Raw genomic sequence first — 18,846 nt, 5'->3', positions numbered from 1 at the left:
TTTTATGAAAATAGATAAATGAAATTTAAGGATTCACTGAGCTCATTAAAATGTGCGTGGAAAAATATTTTCGTTCATTTAGCCAAAGGGACCTCACTTCGTATATAATCAAGGTAGGTTGACTAAAAGAAAAGCCTTCAAAAGATGATACTCAACAAATTTCTTTTCATCGAGCATTTTACATGAAAATATGAAAATGAATATTGTTTTCATTAGTCACTGATTGTTAGCGGATCTTTCTCTCCATACATCATAAATCATTACATTTCGTATATATCAGGTTTCAGGTTATATATTTGTGTGGAAGTGAAAGCTGCAGAAACTGCGAAATTATTTGATTAAATAAAGCAGTGAATAGAGACTCTGTCTGTACTTATACTTATATACGAATTCAAATTGAAAAGAAATGACTAAACAAAGAAAATTTTGTGAAACATCCTCCCCATACCCTTGTACTGATCTTTGTTCTTCCAGTACAGTGGCGGACTTTCAATTTTGTGCACTATTTTGGTTCAGCTGTTCGACCAAATTAAGTTAATTTTATAATCAGGAGTAGATAAAAATTGCAACAGTGGTTTGTTTATTATCGTCAACAATACAACTAAAGAGAGTCTCATATGAGTCGGATGTATCGCTAACATCGTGCGAACATTTGTTTCAATCCGAATTTGGTACATTAATTAATTAATGCAAATCTTTAGATTATGATTTAGAAAATGATTTTAATTTTAGACGTAGATTATAGTCTTATTAAAATAATTTAGATGCTGAGACTGTTGCATAGAAAAATCCACGAGTAGGTGAATTCCAAAATTCAAAACTTTTTGTTTCAATGCCTCAATCAGTGTTATGATACAAATACTCTCCACCAGGAGTTGTTTAATCATCGGAATTCAAAGAAAAAGTAAGAACCAATGAGAAGTTTTCGATTACATGAATGCCATGGACATAAAGATACTAGAAGATAGATTCAAATAAAAGAATTTAATGCTCTTCATATAACACTTTATGAAGTTCAATAAATTAGAAAATCGGTTCCATACGAAACATGTGTTCCATACGAAACATGTGTTCCATACGAAACATGTGTTCCATACGAAACATGTGTTCCATACGAAACCTGTGTTCCATACGAAACATGTGTTCCATACGAAACATGTGTTCCATACGAAACATGTGTTCCATACGAAATATACTTTACATGCCAACATGTTTTTAATACGAAACATACTTTCCATTCGAAATATGTTTTTAATGCAAAACATACTTTCCATTCGAAATATGTTTTTCATGCAAAACGTGTTTTACATGCGAAACATGTTTTACATGCGAAACATGTTTTACATTCGAAACATGTTTTCCATTCGAAACATGTTTTCCATTCGAAACATGTTTTCCATTCGAAACATGTTTTAAATACGAAATATGTTTTCCATACGAAATATGCTTTCCACGCAAAACAATATCTTTTCATAGAAAGTTGGTTTTTTTTTTTAATTTAAATTTTAAAATTTTGCACCGCATCGACCCTACTCTTTTATATGCATGTCATAAAATGTCAACCGACGCATACATTTGCATTAAAAAACGACGAATGCTGGTCAAACAGATGAATCAAAATAGTGCACAAAATTGAAAGTCGGCCACTGTATGCATACAATTCCAATATACATATGGGTGAGCGTACCAATCCTCGGACAAGAATGAGTCCTCGGACACCTATTGTTCTTTCATTCATAAACTTTTTAGCCCCGTACGAAGTACTGGGGGCTTATAAGATTAATATGCCGTTTGTAACACGTCGAATTGGAAGCAGACAGTAAGGGCAAAGCATTTGGTTGTGTTCATAGATGACGAATCCGCAATAAAAAAAATGTCCGTCCGTCCGTCCGTCCGTCCGTCTGTGACCCCTCTAGCTTGAGCAAATCACAACCTTTTTTCAAAATTCTTTTTTTCCCCGATTGGTATCGACAAAAGTAAGGTCAAGTTCGAAAATGGGCATGGTAGGGTCGGCCCTTCCAGAGCTAGGGCCCTATAGGTGTTTTTCAGTCTTTCGACGATATCTACCGAAATACGCACGCAATAGCTTGTGATATATCAAATGAAAGGTATTGACGAGTAGAACAAAGTTGCTGAACATTGTTTTTGGGTAAGATGCAACGCGGGCTTGTTGGGAGGGCTCAAAGGTCGTTACTCGGCCCTAAGTGTTTTTTGCACATAAATCGAGTAAATCTCATCCGATTTTGCTAGATTTAGTTCTTTATGGAAGGTAATTGAATACCGAAAAGAACGTGTCGAAAAAAGTTTCAAATTTGGGCCCTTGGACTAAGGCCGCTACTCGGCCCTAAGTGTTTTTTGCACATAAATCGAGTAAATCTCATCCGATTTTGCTAGATTTAGTTTTTTGTGGAAGGTAATTGAATACCGAAAATAACGTGGAAAAAAAAGTTTCAAATTTGGGCCCTTGGACTAAGGCCGCTACTCGGCCCTAAGTGTTTTTTGCACATAAATCGAGTAAATCTCATCCGATTTTGCTAGTTTTTGTTTCATTTGAGAGATAATTGAATACCCAATAGAAAGTTGGCAAAAAATTTTGGGTTTCTAAAATAATATAGTAAATTGTTGGTTTTATTTGAGAGGTACTTCGTACGGGCTTTCGTAATTGCGCTATGCGCAATTTTAAAAATGAACACTTTCAGTAAATTTGACCATGCCCAACTTGACTTGCATTTTGGTAACAGACGCATTAGAGGGTTGTAGACGTATTAGGGTTCCGGGCGTATTACGGCTACGGACGTATTATGGTTACGCACGAAATAGGATTACGGGTCGTACGGGGCTAAGTCGCAGCAAACGCTCCGACTGTTCTGATGCCTTGTTTTATGAATGAAAGAACAATAGGTGTCCGAGGACTCATTCTTGTCCGAGGATTGGTACGCTCACCCTACATCCCTGTAGGATATGCGGTTATCTTTACCATCAGAGAAAAACAAGGCACAAATTTAAAAAAATCGTAACTTGAATAATTGGACCAATTTTAACTATGCCACAGAAAGCATTTTTGGTGGTTTACAATTTCATCCATTCGCATAATAATAAGTAAGTTTAATTAGATGTTTGTGTTGTTATATTTGGATAAAGGTCGATTAAACAATTCCGTAAAAAGCAAACAGATCTTTTTCGCATATAACAATACACCCGGAGGATTAAATCCAAAAACCAAAACAAAAACCCTTGAAAATTAGATTTAAAAATTTTTTCGAGTGCCCCATTTCGCATGTTTTATTTGAACGGACAGGGACATCAAAACACATTTTGTTTTGTTATCGCCGTCAAATTCTCAGTATTTTAATGTATAGAACCACATCTATACACATCTATACCACATCTACATTGGTCGTAAAATAGAAATTTTTAGAAGTGGAATGGCTACGCCACATAAACTTTCTGAATCTATTTACAACGTTTAGAGTAGATATTTATACATTCAATCTCTATACAGCACTTCATGCCATAATAGTATTTATCTACATTTTGGCAAATAGGCCTTCGCTTCCGATTAAAATTTATTTAGGCAAATTTGCAAGGGAGATTTTAATTATTTTCATGTGGAAAATGCGGAGTGGAGAGTAATTCAATGACCATTTTGTGTCTTCTTTTACATTTACAGATACATTGTGTTGCGATCCCATTCGGATAATTAAGTTCGTCTTTGTGTTTAGCAAATGAACGTTGACATTAAGTATTATTACAGACTTATGTGTATCAAAATTCATGAATTTCTAGGAATTTGTGCGAAGTTATTAATATTATCAAACAAGTCTCGTCATGAGGACCTAGAAAAATTTGAGTATAATGTTATGTTGGTGTCTTTTGATGGAGCGCTTGATTGAAATACATGAGTGTTGTATTAAAATGTTTAAATCCTTTATCCATTATTTACATTTACATTTACAACAACTCTCATCCCGACAAGAAAATTCTGATTGTACTTTTCTCTGACAGAATTTTCTATTGAATTATTTTCAAGAAATCTGCCACGAGAAATATGAAAGTGATTAATGGGATTCTTAATTGCCGCAAAAAGTACTGCTCCGAGACTTTTTTTTAGAAAAAAAAGAAAATTGTATTGCGCAATGCAGAGTTCATTAAATTGCATCATGGGACCACTGGGGCTACTAACACCGAAAGTCTACGAGAATGCCGCTAGATATTATGCCTCGTGGTTAGCATAGTGGAAATGTACCACCACCACAGGGCTCAATTTCGTGGTCCAATATTCATGTATTGTTTTCGTTCCATTTACCAACAACAACTTCTTGATGCTTCTCACGTACTGTGCATAATGTTGAGAGAGGATATCTGCTGAAAATGTATAAATTCAATGAACATAAATTTTCTCCGCCACTTTCATTCAAAGATGTTCATGCTTTGCGATGGAAATACTGCATGACTTACTTTCATAGTATACAAACGTTTTGCTCCAACAAATTGAGTACTCTCAGTAACAATGAACGTAAGACGACGCATACCAAATTTGTAATCGGCAATATTTTATACCCCGTCACACACAAAATATATGCACAAAACGTTTCTTTGTGACCGCATTTCGATTTTCTATTACATTTTCAAATTGTGGCAATCGTAGAATCTGTGAGTTCAATTTACAACAAACCCGAAAAATTGAGGGAAACTGTGTATGTTAAAGCGTAAATTTCGCAGAAAATCCAAGGTAAATGAATAGAAACACGGCTTATATAATGTTAACGAAATATGTTGTTATACAGAAACAAGTGAAGTGAAATTTCGCTCAGAAATGTAACTAATTAAGATCCACCGAAATGCCTGAGAGGAAATGTTAATACCTTTGTAGAAAAGAAAAATATAATCACATGGAGAATGTTTATTTTTTTTGCTTGACATAGCGTGCGGGTGAAAGATAAAATACCAAATTGAGCAATTAGTCGTTGCTTAACTACAGCACGTTTTTCGTTTTAATAAATTCAGCCGGTAATTATCGAGATTCGAGTCTATTACTTCTTTTGATCAAAATATTTTCAAGTTGAAAATTTCTACAAAATCTTTAATAAGGCCCACTGTCGATTGAGAGTATACTTGTCGTCGCTGATGTGGTCATAAAAACCACAAAAACAATAATATGGCTGGACTCGCTTGGTTCCCACAGTGGGTTTTTTGTTTGTTCTGTACATATTTGAAATTTTTAAGAGTTTGAAAAGTCATCATGATATTTTGGCACAAAATTTGAAAATCTTTTAGCGAATTCAAATTTCGCGCCAAAATATCATATACTAGAAATCTTTTAATTAACTGTGAATCTAGATGAAATCTAAAATTGTGTTTTCTAAAGTTCACTTTTACAATAAGATTTTAATTTTCAAATTTCCGACTGAATTGTCGGAGACAGTGTTGTTCCTTCATTCATAAACAAGTTTATGAATGAAAGAACAATATGTGTGCGAGGACTCATTATTGTCCGAGGATAGGTATACTTACCGTATATTAAATAGGATATTGATAATCCTTTGAATAATAAAAGTGTTGGAGCGGAATTTACTAACTTTTATAGACAATTATTTACTGTAAAATTGTCTAATTCGCGTAATTGTAAAAAACGTATTTCATTAGAGAGTTTGCGCAAATGACATATAATTATAAGTCGACATATAAATTCGAAATTATAATTTATAAGTCAGTCGCTTATAAGTTACAGATCGATGACATATAACTTTTAAAAAGAAATTTATAAGTTCATGAGTCTATAAGTTAAACGTTTATTAGTCGTTCAATTGTATGTCATACACGCTTAGGATCGTGAGTCAAATTTAAAATCTGACAAACATTCGTAATTCGTAATTTTTACGCAGATTAAAGCGTAACAGATTTTTGTCAACCAATTACTCGTAAATTATTTTATAAAATTCTTGAAGTACCTCTATTTCAGAAACATAATTTTCACATCTGACATTCAACCTAACCTAAACATGTATTTGAGTGCCACGTGTCCTCCTCAAGAATACAAATTCGAATGGTATACCTCAGGTCAAAGCAAACATTGCTATTAAAAAAGCATTAGATTTCCCTATTCTTTTACTTACAACTACGGATATGTGACGTATAAACTTACGACATATATACTTTTTTATAGACCTATAAACTTATAACTTATGACTTAATAACCCTTGACTTATAACTTTTAAGTGACTGACGTATAACTTACAATTTCGAATTTATTATGTCGACCTATAATTATATGTAAACGATTTTGAATATTTTATTGAACATGCCAAGAAAAGGTAGTCAGGCTAAGCCGTCATTCCAACATGTAAAAACTTGGATTTTTTCAGTGTAATTATATTTCATTTGCGCAAACTCTCTATTATGTAGCTGTAAAGTTGAAATAACAATTGCATCCCACACGACAAAACAAAAAATTTCCCAAGGAGACAGTCGACACGGTAATGAGTTGTTTTGTGGCCTGAAGACAATAAAACTGGGGGTCGCAAGAAAAATTGTTTGAAAATTGTTATTTTAATTTGAGTGGTTGCATCTCTCGCATTCGGCTCAAAATTCATGGCACTCGAAACGTAAAAATATATATATATCTCAGAACCAGTAAGTAATTTACTATTAAATGTGGGCAGATACCCAGATATGATATTTAAAATGTATGTAATGTTGTAAATACGGAACGCATAATTTTTCCAAAAATATGAAAGAGAGCTTTTTAGTGTTTTTGTAGTTCTGAAATTTTAGGTCACACTAAAAGTGTGGTACTTCAAATGTATGAAAGTCAAATAAAATCAGCGAATATTATTTTAAAACTGTCTTTAAGTGGCACCGATACTTTGGATTTTAGTTTCCTTTTGATGACATCCTTCCACCAGAATCCTTTTTCAAAAATATACGACCGCAATTCCGACCACGAATGTGTTAGCTTTCAACAGAAAATAGATTTGGTTGTAGCAATTTGACCAGCTCTGAGAAGTTCTCAGTGGGAACAATGAGCAGTTTGTCAAAATTTCATTAAACTGCTCACTTTTCTCAGAGCTGATCAAACGACTACAACCAAAACTAATTTTTATTTAAAGCTAACAGATTCTTGGTCGGAATTACGATCGTACATTTTTCAAAAAGGATTCTGATGAAAATATATTAACAAAAATGAAATACGAAACACGCAAATGTAGGCTACAATTTCAGCTAAGTGCCGGTGTCTCTTAATTTTTGCTATTGTATGTACCCTTGAATAAAAAAAAATCATAAAATTTCGTTAGTAAAACCTTTTTAGACATTATAGCATAAATGAAACATCAAATAGACTGGATTTTTTTTAGTTAGAAGTGTCCCAAAAGAATTCACCTTTCTCCAGGATGTGAGTTCTAAATCCTCTAAAACCGAATAGAGTACCCCGCCCCCGCTGCATACAAGGCTATAAATACAAAAATGTAAAGACCAACTATATTTTTGTGACCTTTTTAGTTGGTAGATAATTATTTAATAGGTTGATGCTATTTGCACATTGTGCAAATAGTACCTTTATAATACTTTGGCTATTTGCACACGGTGCAAATAGTCTCTTTATAATACAGTTTCTATTTGCACTGCGTGCAAATTGCCAAAGTATTATAAAGAGACTATTTGCACCGTGTGCAAATAGCCAAAGTATTATGAAGAGACTATTTGCACACTAAAAGTAAGCTTCACTCACTTTGTTAATATTGTCTTTCGAAGAATTTTGTAAAAGGAAATATCACTCCTTTTTGAAGTATTTGGTAAAAGGAAATATCACTTCCTTTTCGAAGCATTTTGTAGAATGAAGTATTAGCACTTCATTGTTACAGCCTTTAAAAGTAAGTATCACTTCCTTTTCGAACCATTTTGTAGAAGGAGTAATACTCTTCATTGTTACATTTTGTAAAAGGAAATATCACACCTTTTTCGAAGCATTTTGTAGAAGGAGTAATACCCTTCATTGTTACATTTTGTAAAAGGAAATGTCACTCTTTTTTCTGATGTACTGGGTAGATTTGGTAATAGGAGGCATCAATCTTTTCCGAAACATTTTCGTAACGTTGACTATTTATCGATTGAAATTTAAAACAAAATAATTTATCGAAAGATACTTGCAAGCTGATTGACTTGTAATTTTTTTTTTAACGTTGTAAATTTTCTTGCAGCCTTTTCAGTTGGCTGGCCGAATTATTTTTTTTTCGTTTATGGCTTTTTCTAAACAATTTTCTTACCGAAATATATGTAATATGAAACTGTTTGAATAATATAAGTTTCTAAAATTGACAATTTTCGGTTTCCGTGAAATAAATACAGTTTCTTCAGTGTGCAAATAGTCACTTTATAATACTTTGGCTATTTGCACACGGTGCAAATAGTCACTTTATAATACTTTGGCTATTTGCACACAGTGCAAATAGAAACTGTATTATAAAGAGACTATTTGCACCGTGTGCAAATAGCCAAAGTATTATAAAATGAGTATTTGCACCGTGTGCAGCGAGCCTTTTCCTTTAAAATAAAAAACTAACTCACGATACAGAGTGCCTTGGGGCTACACCACACAGATATTTACCGTATATTACAAATATACTGAAAAGTTCCTGCATAACCTAATAAAGTCTCAACTTTATACGGCATAAAGGGAAAGATATCCTCTCGCTAATTAATTATTTTAGTTTTTGCAGCAGTAGATTCTACTATTTTCTGTCATAATAATAATATAGTAAACAAATGGGTGAAATGAATTCACATTTGGATTTGATGTGACATGTGAGGTAAAAACGTTAGTGTTATTCAATTAAAAAGCCGAACGTAAAACTTTGAATCCTTTTTATTCAAACCCTCATTCCTATTTGATATTTTTGATGACATAGAATTAAATTTTGTTTTCACATTTCAGAATCAAATTTGTACGATTAAGTTATAAAAACGAAAATCCGCAATACAACTTGCCACATGTTAACTTTAAAATTATTATTTTAACCCAGAAAAGCGAAGATTAGATGCGAAAAATAACAAAATTATTTCAAGTTCACCACCAACGTTCTTATGGAATTAAAGTTTCGAGAAGTTATGTTCAAAAGTTTCAAAAGTGCATTTTATCTTGAATTTATAGCAACTTTGTACGAATTGCAAACCAATTCTGTGCTCTCGCTGAAAAATTAATTATAATCGAGAAAATTGAAATTTAATTCCAATTTGTGGTTTTTTTGTGCAACGAAAATACCATTATTATTAAGGAAGTCTACGAAATTGTTCGAAAATCGTAAAAAGTCGCAGCTAATATCATAAGGGTAGGTCGATATATATACGGAATGTGCCTAACATAGATTTCAACAGAAATACATAATGTCTTATAATGGCAAAATAAATGTTAAAACTGGTAAAGAAAAAAATGCTTCATGAGACATTAGCTGATACTTTAAACAAATGAAGTAACAGATTCTGTAACTGTATACTAAAACTGTTATGTCTTTGTAGATGTAGATATGTAGATCTGAAACGGCAAGCCATTTGTTATCAGCAGCAATGACAAATATAGTAGCTGCAAGTAGTTGCAAACGTTGTTGCAAAAATGTTTTTCCTTTACAAATTTTCCAGCTACTTTTACGACTAATTCAGGCGGGTTAAATTAACAAATCACTACTTTGAATTCGCTCTAAAATTGGAGTGCGATAATAATTGAGCCATAAGAAATACATGGTGTAATCCACGTGTTTAGTGGCAAACTCATTTGTGTGAAATAATTAGAAACACAATTTTACTCAACATTTCACACAAATGAGTATTTATGCCAATCGATAAAACTCAATAAAAGATACTAACCTAGCAAAATCTTGCTCTTCTTTAAAAACAACGGAGATATCAACGATTGAATGGAAATTCTTATTAAAAATTCAAAATATCGGGTTCGACCGTTTTTTTGCAGCGCTTTTTATTAAATTTTACTAATTATTGGCGATATAGTCTACAGCGATAAACTCTCTGAATTTCTTTCTCTAAATCGCTTATTTCTACAACTTCTTTCAAAAACTGACATTTAGAGAGTTTATCACTGTAATACAGTTAGTGAATTAATAAAAATGCAGAGTTGTCCCAATTTAATATAAGTTCAATGAATTGAGAGTTGTCCCATGTATACAAATGTCGTGAGACCGAAGATTTTTTCTCCATAGAAATTTACATGGACAACATAACATCCCTGTTCCATTTGGTCAACTCTTCATTATTTATCTTATTTCATTCTTGTTTCTCACAAAAATTTAGAAAATAAAAATCTAGATTTTCATTTGTTCAACGCAATTTTTGTGGCACAAACCACAATGACTCCTAAATGAGAAAACACGTGGAATTTCACTTCCTTACCAACAGTAAAACTAATGAAGTACTAGATTTAGTATCAAACACAAAGCGAAACATAAAAACAAAATAAGTGACAGACTTTATTGTTCCATTTCTAGTGCTTGCAGTTTTTCGTATCATAGCAAATGTTATGAAAACCTGTCCGGATATTTGCAACCTTTCTCATCTGTAAAGGATTGTACTCTACCGATCTCTATTGTCAGTAAATAACACGTTGCCATTTATTTACTTTAGTCTGGCCCAAAAGCGTTTCTCATTTATCAAAAAATCAATTTTAATCGGACGAAGCTTGAGAACTTCTTCGTGAATAACATGTGTCGCAAAACAATCTTATCTGCAGTTTGTTAGAAAAAATTGATGAAAAAATATTAAATAAAAATTGTAATTTATCAAAACATTTCGACGGATTAGCGCAGTTGAATTAAAATATTACCGCGGATTTTTGGGAAATTACTGCTGCATGGTGGTAGGTGCATGTTTTGCCAAGATATTAATTGTAATATTTATTTAAAATTGTAATAAATTTCATATTCTCTCCAACGCAGCGATAAATAATCGGTAATGTCCGAAAAATTCAAAAATAATTTTATTATCTAAACCAAATCTGTCAACGAGTATAACGTATTAATGCAAATACTGCAGATATTATTTTCATTAAATTACATTTACACCATTTCCTCAATATTATGTCGTAGTTGGGAAGCGTGATATACATTTAATGCAATAACCACCGGTAATTGTATGTCAATACAAAATAAGTAGAGACATATGAAACATTGATTTTATAAACATTTCTGTATACAAAATGGTATGCAACGCGATTAAACACAGAAAAAAATATTGCAGCGTCAGCATTCAAATTATATTTGATTTAAATTTTAATTAAATAAATTTGTTAGTTATTTCTGTGTTAAATTGTTCAACATGAGAATCGTATAGTTAGGATTATATACCGTGTAAAGTTCCAGTAATAAATTTTAGTGAATAATTAATTAATTATTTTCATGTCAGCAAGAATGGCATATTAGTGAAGAGATAAATGCTCAGATTTTGTAATTAATGTCGAGAAAATTAGTTTTTCCATTTTATGCGCAGTAGGAGCAATAAAATATTTTGTCAGTTGGAATTTTTAATCATTTCATAAGAAACAACATACAAATATATTACTTAGAAGTAGGTTGGAGGCGACCCGTACGTATACGTAACCAATATGCGACTTCATTTCCGCTTTTTTCAGTGCTGCCAGCAAATTGAAATCATTGATATCTCAATAAATATTCATTTTTATGAGGTAAGTATGTCTTCTACCCCCTGATTGGGATTTCTGTGTGATGACGATGATGATTATGATAAAGGTAGAACACACATAATGGATTTAAATCTTCTGGCAGCACTGAAAAAAGCAGACGTCATTTATGTATGATCTCTTAATATCACATTTTCTTTTCGCAAAAATGTTGGCAAGATTATGGGTAGACTTCCGAGAGATCTCTAGTTGTATCCGGTAGCCCACTATGGACCTGAATATCGGTTAAAAATTGCCTGAGAAATGTAGAAACCGACGGGCGGACAGTTGTTTGCTTTCCAGATTTATATTATTCCCAATAGTTCATACGAGTTTAATATTGTTGTGGGCGCAAACTATAATAATATGCAGACGTGTTTATTCGAATGTATTAAACGTTTTCATTTGATAGAATTTTTTAGACAGCTCAGTTTAGCGTGCGTGTGGAATTTTAATTTAATATGAGTGACTAAATATTTTCTATTTTTGTCTCGAGAAATTTATTTAAAACTACAAAATGTTTACCTTTTCACATGTAGAAATTACAGTAAGGTAGAATTGTTGAAATAAAATGTTCCAACTTGTTCAGACAAAATAATGTCTGCGAAGATATTTATAAGGTTTTCTGTTTGAACTTTATGATTAAAAATTGACAAAATCTTTTGATTAATTTATTTTGCTTTCTACAACATGCCCGTTGTACTGCTACATTGGCAAGAATTTCTTAATAATTCACATGGGCATACTTATTTCCTAACGTAGTCTAGTCCCAAATTCATTGCTTGGTTTCATTTTATTCACAGAACAAGCCAAGAAAGATCGTTCGTCCACTGTGCCAGTAATACCAGTAATATTATAAAACTGAAAACATCCGGTTTACAGCTGCAGGAAATTTTCAAATTGACTTTCTTCATCCCTCGAGCTTTGCAAGTGAACCGTGTTTCTTTGTTGAAATGAAAGGGTGTTTATCCATTTTATTAATTCAACGCAATGTACCGTTTTCACATGTTATACGAGCTGCAAACGGATTCATGCACCATAACGTCTGATGTAACGTACGTACACTCGATGAGCAAATTCCTGTGCAGATGTTTAATGGCATCTGCATAATTAATTTCATACCTTTTAAGCTTCAGATACATTTCTTGTATTGTTCTACGCCTATTAAAGACATTGAATCGGTATTATAGACAACAATGGGAAGAATGTAATTAAAATGAAAGTCTTCGCACTTAACGGGATTCAGCCGTTTTATAATAGCTGACATATTAATACAAAATTGTACATACTGTGGTTACGAGATTGACGTTATTCGGTGAGTAATAAAGTTGAAGTTTTTCAAATCTGTGCCTCTCTCTGATAGTGATCTACTAAATGTTAAATGTTACAGGAAATATTGTGTGTTTAGTTGGTATGGCAAAGGGCATATGTCATATGTCATGAGTATGTGAAATTACTGAATGCTTCATTAGTCAGCCGGATGAACTTCTTATTGCACAATAACATTTCATGCAACAAGTTGGAAAAGTGGTTGTTTTGTCACTATATTTGAAGTAAATAAAGACATCATGTGACGAAAACCACCACTTTTACGATGTCTCTATTTACTTCACATGTAGTGACTAAAGCAACCAGTTCTGAAAGTGTGTCGTATACAACTTTCATGCAATTTTGATCACTTTTTCATGCAAAATTTCATTGATGTACTTTTTATCACTAGTGACAAAAAAACTTTACAAAAAGTACATCAATACACCATTGAAATAATGCTTTAAAAGGTGAACATTTTACGACGGAATCGCATAAAGTCTTTTCTGCAACGGGGCTGTAAAAAATGAACTTTGTCATGCGTCGTTTGGCTGACGTTCGACGGTTTTTTTTTCACTGAGTAGTAACTGGCAAGACGTTTCATTATGCCACTAGAGTTTATCGAATGAGACGCAGCCTAGTTTGATAACCACATCGTTTGACGAAAACAACTACTTTTCGCAACTTGTTGTAATGTAATGTAATGTCTGTAAAATATTACTCAACCAATGTTTTTGGTCTTCCTTTCTCTCGTACTGGGCCATTTTTATTTTTTTAAGTAACATTACATTGCTCATCCCTCTTGTAGTTCATTCGTCTAATAGAAAGATTCTTTCAAATTTCACTCTGTAAAGTCCTGTGTAAATTCTCTCGCAAACTTTTTCTTTTCGATTTTGTTTTTCGTCGCACTAGCAGTTTAATAAAAACAGAGTGCCATTTAATTTGCGGGGTGGTGAAAATAGTTAATTTTTCATTTTCTAGATACATCATTGAGGATGTGCTAGATGAAAATAAATATTTAGAACAAGAAATGTGAATCTAGAAAATACCCAAGAGACGAAGAACTTTTTGGTTGGGTTAAATTCGGCAGCTATTAATCAATGTATATTATGTATAGTACACTACACACTGTCACCAGCACTGAGCAAGTAGCATTACGATTCAGATTTATGAGGATAACAGTTGTCTTCAATTGGGCCAAATATAATGAAGAATTGTTTTGAAAATGTAGGTCAGTTATAACAATGTTAAGACTACGAATATTGACTATGAAACTTTTGGCTAGTTTTCACTTGTTTGATGGTAAGCTTACAAACTTTGATAAAATGTTGTATACGCCAATGAATATGCATCTCAAATCGGGTATTATATTATGCATGTTTACAATGAATTTGAAAAGCCATCAACTTCAATATATTAAGTTTCAATTCGTTCGGGAACATATATCAGAATATTAATCATATTTGACGGTGGGAGAATGAATAAGATTATTAAAAGCAGGTTTGGGTATGTTTTCAGTAGCTAACCTCAAATAAACTTATTTTGTGCTATCGTTTTCTATTAATTAAATTGCATTTGGCAGTCAGATAAATGCTGGTTGGTATAGCCATTGATCCATTGTCTTTCAGATTTAGTTAGATATAAACATGTATTGAAAATTTCGAAATAATTACCTAAGCTCATCGGAGCGATAAAATTATTATATGAAAAGCGTCAGACGTATGTTCATTCTCGCAATCAATATGCATAATTTTGCACATTAGGAATATGAAGTATACAAGTCAGCAGTAAAAAAAGCGTCGACATTTGGAGTTTGGAATTTTATGTCACCCACAATTTTTATGTGATATTATAACCAAGGCTTTTAAATTTATGACTCATAAAATAAATTCATGAATATGTTCCTTTATATAGATCGTGAGTTTGTGACAGGATAAATGTCTTGCTTGTTAACTGGACCAACGCGTCAAAGCCAGAAGATAAAAGAGAAAATGTGAAATTATCATAACGTTAAGGTAACTGACTGAAAGTTGACCTAATTTGACAAATCTCAACTTTGAACTTGAATTTCTCAGCGATTTTGGAACTATGTTACATGGAACCCCTTTTATTTTCAAGATTTATCTTTTGTTTACTTAATTAATATAAATTTTATTAATTATTGCCGATTTCGTCTAACAAAGTTAATGAATTAATAAAAATGCAGAGTTGACCTATATGAATCGTGAGTTGTCCTATTTCCCATTTAAACACATTGAATCGTGAGTTGTCCTATCTATACAAAAGTCATAGGACATATCACATCACGATTTATTGAATGTTGAGTTGACCTATAATTTTTTCTTCATACAAATTTACACGGACAACTTAAGATCACTTTTCCACTAGGTCATCTTTCAGTCAGTTACCTTAGTTATATTTGATGCTGAGATTGTGTGTCAATTTTAATTCTCTGATATTTTCGTTGGCGACAAGGTTATCTTTAGTGTGAAAATCAATTCTATGACTTCTTTTGATTTGATTGTTTTCATTAGATGTTGAAAATTCTTTTACTTCATTTTGTTTATTTTACTTATAGTGATAGTATTAACCTGAGATAATCGCTAAATCTTGTACCGATGTGTAAGACAGATGATTTTAGAGATATATTCAATGACATTTTGTTTAAAACCGCACCAATTTCATTCGAGTCTAGGACTTCCCTGACTTTTGCACATGGTCTCTGTAACTCCGATTTCTTTATTGTCTTTCTTGAAGAGTGCATTGAGTAAATAATTTCAGTATCCATGCACATCTAGCAACAGTTGGTTTATATCATTATTCATTACGATCATCGCTTGTCACCCGTCACATACAAACGCAGTTTCTAACAAAATAGGAAAAAGAATTTTTCATTTAATTTAGTCATTTTCTATCGACACAGACGAAAAGAAGGAGAGAGAATTTGGCTAGAGTTTCCTTATATATAGTGAAATGCATGATGAAAATATTGAAGTAGTAGATTTTGTACCTAACAGTAGGGATACTATACAAACAATAATTCAAATACGTCATAATTTTCTTGTGCTACTCTTATCGTTTCTAAAAGATAATGTAGGCATATCTATTGTTACTCTTGTAATGCGAAATATTTTATCTTTATATCACATTCAGTTTCAATTCGGCTATTCTTCGTTCAGGGATCGATTCTGTTTCTAACTTTCGATTTATTAATATCCTTTTCGTGTTTAGAAAGAGTAAGTGCCATCAACGACACACATAATAATTCTAATGGTCATCATACGAGTCAGATGGATTGATAAAAATGTAATTATTATGTCGCATTATTAACACCCACTGAATTAATAAATATCTAAATTAATTGTGAAAATTGACTAACAGCACTATTGTTCGACGTTTAAAGCCAATCAAGAAATTGAGGACCGATTATAATAAATGATACAGCAAAAAGCATGCCCTCACGCTCTATAACATGATCTCGTCATATCTTTCGTGTAAGTGAAATTTTACCGGAAAAAAGGGAACATCATTTTTTTCGGTCTTATTATGTTAGCCAGAATGAAGTCTAATTCATTTATGTCTCAAAGAAATGATTACATGTAAGTTTTACAAAAAAAGGATAGTCCTTTTTTGAGCTCGTTCGTGTGCTTGTGTTCTATATTTACGAAAGTTTTTCCATTTTTAGCGAAATTTTATACGGAAACAAAATCCAGGGATGTGTTAGTAATCATATTTTTAAAATGCGAACTCATGTGAAGAAAAGATGTTAGAGCATAGAACTAAAACTAACAATCCGACACGCAAAACAATAACCGAGAACAATATTTAAATTTTTTATTATAACATTCAACCCCGTTCAACCCTATTCAAACATTATTTGGAAAAGCTATTTTAAGACCAGGCAGAACAAATAATATAAAAAACTAACTCAATGTTGTTAGTGTCGAGAATGTCAATTCGAAAATCACAGAACAGTTGGTTGAAGTTGAATTGAAGTTAGTTGAAAATATTGGTAAAGGTAAAAGTTCGTCGAAAATTGAAACTATTCATTTCCATGTTATTGGTTTTTGAAAATTTAATAGAAAATTCCAAACTGCCGTAAGCAATAAAACATGTAAATACTGATCGGCAGAGACGATTCGTCACATGTATTGATTCAATAATTGCTGATTGGCAGCGGTTAAAGTACGAAAATATTTTGTAAACAGATTGCCTTATTAAATATTACTTACAGAAAAAAAACTGTATTATCGCCAGACTCGACGCCAGTAACGTTGTGGGAAAGGTCAGGTTTTGTTTATTATAAAATATGAAAAATGTGAACTCAAATTGTTCATCTTGATAACGGATTGCAAATTACAAAATTGTCCTATTTATTATTTCATAAAAGCCGTTGAAAATTAGAACTGAACGTGCTATGCTACATATACACTTAGTTTTATGTTCTCATAAAAAATAACTGGTAAAATAAAGCACAGCTTTAAGTCACAACACACAATAAATATGTTCAATTGTCGTATTCAAAAACTAACGATAATAGTGCACATTATCACACTTTTATGCATAATAATTATCTGATAATGAAACCGCCCGCATTCTATTCGGCAGGTATTCAGGTGAAACCTGTGCTAATTTCTGTTATCAAAAACTAATTTCCATATCGATGCAGAAAATTAACAGAAACAAACAATTTCAAATTAAGCTTTCGGTGGCTTGCAAAACGCATGTGATCCATTCAACGTACCGAGTTTAACTGAAAATGAAAATTCACTTGTATCCCATGTACCGCTAACAAAAAATTGTACCAAAACAAAAAAAATTTCCCACACATCTTACGGCGGCCACATCGAGAGAATATATTTGCTCAGCACAAAAATCTTCGATAACAACAAAAACAAAGTTGTCTCTCAGCGGCGGAAAATGTTTCACTTATAAATGAATGAAATGTTGTGCCTGTTTTAGATAATGTGAAAATGCGCTACGAGAGTTTTCTCTTGCCTAGGTATGTTTACATATTTGAGCGAATTTGTAAAACTTAGCGAGTAACATATGATTCGCTTCCCCTGAATATTGTCTGAAGCAACATGCTTCATTTTTTCGATCAATGCGCATGGATGGTACAGCTACATATAAAAGTATTTTACCGTCAGGGCCGCACTGACCATACTAAACAGTGGGGCCCTGCACGATAAGTATTTTTACTTTACTAGTGAGGTGATGTGGCCATTACCTCACTAGTGAAGACCTTTTCCCTCGCTCGTAAAGTAAAACGCCATACTTTACACGTGAAATAATTTGATATCTCGTATCACGATGAGTAGATACGAGATATCAAATTACTTCACTGGTATATTAATGTACTATTACCATACGACATGGGTCTAGTTTTGCAACTCAACTGACAAAGATAAAAGGACAATTAAAAAAAGTTGTTCTATAAAATTGGCAAGAGAGTATAACGATTCTATAAAGCCATCGTTCATTGAGATCGAAAGTGGCTTAAATCTCAATATTTTCCTCGCATTTCCTCCTATTGTTTCCACCGTTTTCTTCTTTTGTCGCACTATTTCCTTCTGTCACCTGTCACCGTATTTGCTTACGTAGTTTTCCTCTCGAGTGCCCGTACCAAAAAGATTTTATCTCATCATTAGAGAAACTCTTCTCGTTGTGCTATGTAGTTTGATCGAGTGAAACTGAGTAGCGAAAGTAGTAAAGCAGACGGCCCTGTTCTTCATGTTATACGTAGCTTTTTGTTGGGGTATATGCATATTTCCGAATATATTTTGCAGGCTTACATGATTTTTATATACAGTTTATCAACTCACGAGGGAATATTTTTTGTGGCATGAATGATTCTT

General features: G+C 32.6%; 1 protein-coding gene across 1 annotated transcript in view; it reads right to left on the bottom strand.

Moving 5' to 3' along the window:
- Window positions 1-17,721, bottom strand: part of LOC119078818 (sex peptide receptor-like) — an 87,313-nt gene extending 69,592 nt beyond the window's left edge. The window contains exon 1 of the mRNA XM_037186528.1: window positions 17,221-17,721. The gene's annotated coding sequence lies outside the window, so the exon portion shown is untranslated. The remainder of the gene's footprint in view (window positions 1-17,220) is intronic.
- Between the last annotated feature and the right edge of the window lie 1,125 nt (window positions 17,722-18,846).

Source organism: Bradysia coprophila, chromosome III (assembly GCF_014529535.1).
Source record: "Bradysia coprophila strain Holo2 chromosome III, BU_Bcop_v1, whole genome shotgun sequence".
Lineage (NCBI taxonomy): Eukaryota > Metazoa > Arthropoda > Insecta > Diptera > Sciaridae > Bradysia > Bradysia coprophila.
Note: the sequence above shows the minus strand (reverse complement) of the source record. Positions and strands in the feature narration are given on the sequence as shown.